The sequence below is a fragment of the Xenopus laevis genome, chromosome 5L (genome assembly GCF_017654675.1).
Source record: "Xenopus laevis strain J_2021 chromosome 5L, Xenopus_laevis_v10.1, whole genome shotgun sequence".
Classification (NCBI taxonomy): domain Eukaryota; kingdom Metazoa; phylum Chordata; class Amphibia; order Anura; family Pipidae; genus Xenopus; species Xenopus laevis.
In genome coordinates, this window is record NC_054379.1 from 164,894,579 (window position 1) to 164,900,655 (window position 6,077).

At 40.3% G+C, this 6,077-nt stretch overlaps 1 long non-coding RNA gene across 1 annotated transcript; it reads right to left on the reverse strand.

The window, feature by feature from the left end:
* Positions 1-232: 232 nt before the first annotated feature.
* Positions 233-5,274, reverse strand: LOC121393862. Its single transcript, XR_005961418.1, has 4 exons — positions 3,828-5,274; positions 2,903-3,656; positions 2,561-2,614; positions 233-1,995 (listed from the first exon to the last, which is right to left on the reverse strand). It is a non-coding gene; the product is annotated as an uncharacterized LOC121393862 (long non-coding RNA).
* Positions 5,275-6,077: the final 803 nt, after the last annotated feature.

A 6,077-nucleotide genomic window follows, 5' to 3' on the forward strand; every position in this document is an offset into this window, starting at 1 on the left:
ACGGCAGCCATCTTCTTTTCTTCATTAAACTTCGGAAGCAGAGCAGAATTTCGGCGCATGTGCAGTTGGAGTAATATTCTGGTCCCGAACAACTGCGCATGCACTGAAAGTCACGAAAATTTCCGAAAATGCTTCTGCTTCCGAAGTTTAACAAAGAGAAGAAGATGGCTGCTGTGAACTGCCGAGGACAGAATCTGCACCGAGGGGTTAATAAAGAGTTAGGGGCATTTGCCCCAGGTACCAGGTAGGTTGATTAAAAATTTTCTCTTTCCCTGTTTCATGAGGAATATTTGTGTACAAACGTGAGATTTCCATGTGATGTCCAACCTATTAAACAAAGAAATACCTTAGTTAAAGCAACACATTGCACCCTTACCTCAAGAACCTGAACCCCCACTCTCCCACCAAACTACTCCTCCTTTGCTGGAAACTTCAAAGCCAGAGTCCAAACTATAAAATACCCTGAACTGCACACAACAAAAAAAAACAACTCCACCCAAATCCTTTACAGCAAACTTCCATACAAAGACTGAAGTACCACTACTGTTGGACTTTTCCTACACCAGGGTATGACCTGTTAAAAACATATAGGTTAAGGCCATTCACTCTTGCTTCACTCTTACCCCAACCAAGCTGAAGAACCCCGGTCACCAGCCAAGACTGAAACTCCTCTGGACTTTCCCCAAACAAGGACACAACCTGTAAAACAAATACACCTAAGTTATCAGGCTAATGAAGCCCACTCTTCTGCATATCTAAGACAATCAATAACTCCACCATCTCACAGAATATGAGCATCAGCATCTTTATTCAATGGAATAAGCTGAACCACGCATGCAGCCATCATTGTCTAAATCCAAGGTGCAACCTGTAGAATAAAGGAAACTCAGGTTGGAGTAGCATACTATCACATTTTCAAAAACCAAGTGATTGCTCCCAAACACCCCTACTACAAGCAGTAACATTCCCACTCTTCTACTGCAAATGAAACCGTTTTGCATAAAAAGAAAGAGACCCAATACTAAAATCAATATTTCCATTTGCTCACACACTAAATCAAGCACCTCTATACCTACTTACCTATAAAGCCTGTACATACTCAGGGGCTAAATATTTTGTAAAGCAAAGCCTATCCTATAAGAATGCTCACATACATCCAAATTAATTCCACTAGCACCAGCTTCTTTACTTTCATGGCTAGACTTTAACTAAACTAATACACAAAGAAAAGCTTAGTTAAATCAAAACTTTATTACATTCATTAGAAACAAGACTTCTCTTGTCCTGCACCCCTACTGCAAGAAACAGAACCTCCACTTACCCACCAAGAGTGAAAACTCTCCATTGCTGAACTATAGCTTCTTCATGGAAAAAACGTTCACTTCCCATATCCTTGTTCCGTGCTAAAATGAACTGGATTATGGTCAATGAACGGTTATTAAGTATTATTTCAGACAAATACAATATTTATATGAAAATATGGACCCCTTGGATTAGATATACCAGTCAGTGATTGATGTAGCTGTTACTTGTGTCAGACGGGGGAGCCCTTAATTATAACGAGGACGGAACCCTGGAAGCAATGCTGTATATAAGGAGACACTTATTATTACATGACGTAATATACACGGAGACGAATACAAAGTAATAATTGACACTGCATTTTGTTAAGCAAGTTTATTTGTTTATTGATATGACTATTTCATTATGTTTATTTACATGTCAATGTGGCATTGTAGCTTTCTGTAATATGTTTTCATGTAATGTCATAATTCTCCTCTGTGTAGGAGAACACACGCATTTTATAAAGAAAAATTGCAATGTCTTGTCAATATTGATTGATAATAAAAAAAAGTTTTGAAAGAAAACTCTCGATTGCTGGAAATGCCAAAGCCAGGGCACAGCCTATAAAATGCCCTGAAGGCGTACTCACACCAAAAACGTACGTAATCTAAATACATCTGCTGTTGCACTTTTCCCATCCCGGGGTATGACCTGTTAAAGAAACATTTAGGTTAAGGCAATATATTCACATACATCAAATTCAATCTAACCCTTAACTCTCACCCTAACCAAGCTGAAGCAACTCCAGTTACCATCCAAGGCTGAAGCTCCACCCTTGCATAATGGATTACGGCCTGCTATGTTTAAGCCCCTTAGTGGTCCACCGTTGTACCAAACAGCCTGCCAAGGTGCCTGGGAAATAGGGGCCCAACAGGACCGAGGTCTACAAGGTTTTTTCCCCGATACCACGGCTGGACAGTCCAATACTGGACCTAGCCAAAAAAAAGAGAGACCTAATCTTACAAACACCATTTGCCCATATTCTACCTCAAGCACCTACATGCCTCCTTACCAAAGAGCCTGTAGAGCCTCTGGGGCTGAATATTTCCCAAACTAAGTCCATCTTATAAAACAAAGATGGTCTAGGTGAAGTAACACACACTTATACAGACTGAAATCAATCTATCCCTTTACCAAAAGCATGTGCAGAGGAATTCTCGCACACATCCAAATGAACTCCCACACCCCCACCATTAACACCAGCTTCTCTACTTACTTGCCAAGGCTGAAGAACCTCCATGGCTTGACTTAACCCAAACCAGAGTCCAACCTATAAAACAAAGAAATACCTTTGTTAACCAACACATTGCACCCTTATCACAAGAACCTGAACCCCCACTCTCCTCCTTTACTGGTACCTTCAAAGCCAGGGTCCAACCTATAAAATACCCTGAAGCAGTACACACAACAACAAAAAATATCCCTCCACCCAAATCCTTTACAGCAAACTTTCACACAAAGGCTGAAGTACATCTGCTGTTGGACATAAAACAAATAGGTTGAGGCCCTTCAAACTTACTTCACTCTTACCCCAACCAAGCTGAAGAACTTTAGTTACCAGATAAGGCTGAAACTCCTCCATGGCTAGACTTTCCCCAAACAAGGACCCAACCTATAAAACAAATACACCTAGGTTATCAGACTAATGAAGTCCACTATTCTCATATCTACGACAATCGATACCTCCACACCAGCATCCTAATCAAACTGAATAAGCTGAACCACCCCTGCAGCCATCATTGTCCAAAGCCTAGGCAAAACCTGTATAATAAAGGACACTCAGGTTGGAGTAGCATACTGTCACATAATCAAAAACCAAGTGATTGCTCCCCAAACACCCCAAATACAAGCAGTACCATTCTGGGTGAAGTAACACCCACTTATACACATTTAAAAACATCCCTTCATCAAAAGCATGTGAATAATGTCATAGAAACTGGTGTAGTACAGCCCTTAGTCGTATGAATTTCAGGTATCTTACACCCTTGCTCCCATCCAGCAAATCAGGAAAAAGAAATGTGTAGGGGTAATAACACCAAGAAGCACAGAAAAACTGCTGCTCAAGTGTCGCTTCTTGGTATTATTACCCCTACACATTTCTTTTTCCTCAAAAGCATGTGACACCCCCTCACCTTCCAAGTCTGATGCTAATTCCACGGTTGACCCATTCTGAACAGCAGACGCTCAGGCAGAGGAATGCTCACATACTGTACATCCAAATGATTTCCCCCACCACTAGCACCGGCTTCTCTACTGACTTGCCAAGGCTGAAGAACCTTGATGTCTAGACTTTATCCAAACCGTGGCCCAACCTAATACACAAAGAAAAACCTTGGTTAAATCAAAACTTTGTTACACTCATTAGAAACAAGACTTCTCTTGTCCTTCATTCCTACCTCAAGAACCAGAATCTCCACTCACCCACCAAAGCCAGGGCCCAACCTATAAAATGCCCTGAAGGAGTACACCAAAAACTTACTCACACCAAAAATCACACTGAATATCTCTGTTGTTGGACTTTTCCCACACCAGGGTATGACCTGTTAAAGAAACATATATATAGGTTAAGGCAATATATTCACACACATCAAATTCAATCTTATCCCAACCAAGCTGAAGAACCCCCAGTTACCATCCAAGGCTGAAGCTCCTCCATGGCCAGACTTTCCCCAAAAAAGGACCCAATCTATAAAATAAATACATCTAGGTTTCTAGGTTAATGAAGCACACTCTTCTGAATATCTATGCCAATTTGTACTGTACCACCAGAAGACTCTCGAATATTCCAAAACCCAGTGACTGCTCCCCAAGTACCACTACTATAAACAGTAGCAAAGCAAAGGCCATTTTGTGTAACAGATGAGCAGGCTGAAAAAGCCCACTTTCAAGTATGTCTGGATCAGTAAATGCAGTCATCTTAATCTCTACCACAAACAAACTTTACTTGCCATTGAGATTGCAGTGATTATATCCAGTTGTTCTAGTACAGTGCAATCATTTATAATACAGAATTCAAACAGTTATTATAGTACAGATCAGAATGGAACACTGGTCAATATATTACAATTTCATCCCATATATTAATACTAGGACGAAACTGGAGATGAAATGGCACAGTCTTCTAGGTCCCACTGGGGTCAGCACTTCTTTACTTTCTATATTAATATTCCCTATCTTTCCATCACATTGCTTTATGTGGGTGATTTGCGGTTTACCCTTGTTGGTTTAAGGGGCAATATTTTAGACATATAGGTTTATACTGTTTTTCCATTATGTGTTGGGAGTGTATACATTTTGGGTACTTTAGTGTGCTAATTCATAAGTGGCTAAAAAATGGAGTTGGACCCTGTGCCACTTCAACTTTTTCTGTAGTCAGTTTTGATCATTTTATCAGATCAAGGACTAATCCATTAGAGCTGTAATCAAATTGAGAGGAGATGGTCTCATTAGACTTTCCAGTGAGCAGGAGTGACAGGTAGTCTGTACACTGTACAACGACTTAATTAACTCATACTTATGACCTAGAATTAGTCTGAGTTACTTATTAATGGGAAATAATTACAAACCTCAGTCTGGAATGGGGCCAGTGGGTTACCGTTTGGTACAAGGTAAATGCACATAGTTTCCTTTTCCACATCAATATAAAGTATAGTGTAATAGCTAGTGCCATGTTTGTATAGAAGGTGTATTGGTCTTTCTAATGAAGCAACAGGCACATGCGGAATTACTAAACAACTTATTACAAGCGCATCAACTCCATCATGTGGCCAGATGCATAGGACTCTAGGAAACAGAGAACACTGCTTCCCAGTGGCCAATTCCAGTAGTCGACCTTTTGAAAATAAAATATAACATAATATAGGTATGGGATCCATTATTTGGAAACCCGTTATCCAGAAAGCTATAAATTAAAGTAAGCTCATAGACTGCATTTCAATCAAATAATTCACATTTTTAGAAACAATCTTTTTGTCTGTAACAATAAAACAGTACCTGTCACCTCTCCAGTCCATAATGAACACTGCTGCGAGGCTCATACACCTCAGCAACCGCTCATCCTCTGCCTGGCCATTCTGTCAATCCCTGCACTGGCTTCCGTTAACTTTCAGAATCAAATTCAAATTAATGACACTGACTTTCAAAGCACTTCACAACTCTGCCCCACCCTACATCTCTGAACTCATCTCTATATACTCACCCACTCACTTATTACGCTCCTCTACTGACCTGCTACTCAACTCTTCTCTCATTACCTCCTCACATGCTCGCATTCAAGACTTTGCAAGGGCTGCACCCCTCCTCTGGAACGCTCTCCCACGATCTGTCCGACTTTCTCCCAACCTTTCTGCTTTCAAAAAATCTCTGAAAACGCACTTCTTTCGAGAAGCCTACCCTCACTCTGCTTAACTACCAAACGCAACACCACATACAACACCACATTTCTCACCCACTTAATTCTGATCTTGCCCACTCCCACACCTTGTGTATTACTCCCTTCCCTTTAGACTGTATGCCTATGCATAGGGCCTTCCTCACCTCTTTGTACCTGTATTGATTGTGATGTTTGTTACTCCATATATTCTATGTATGTAATTCATGTGATGTAGTTGTATAATCACAGTTACTTTACAGTGCTACGCAATATAAGCAATATGTTGGCGCTATATAAATACATGTTAATAATAATAAATAATAATACCTTGAATTTGATACCAACTGAGATATCATTGCAG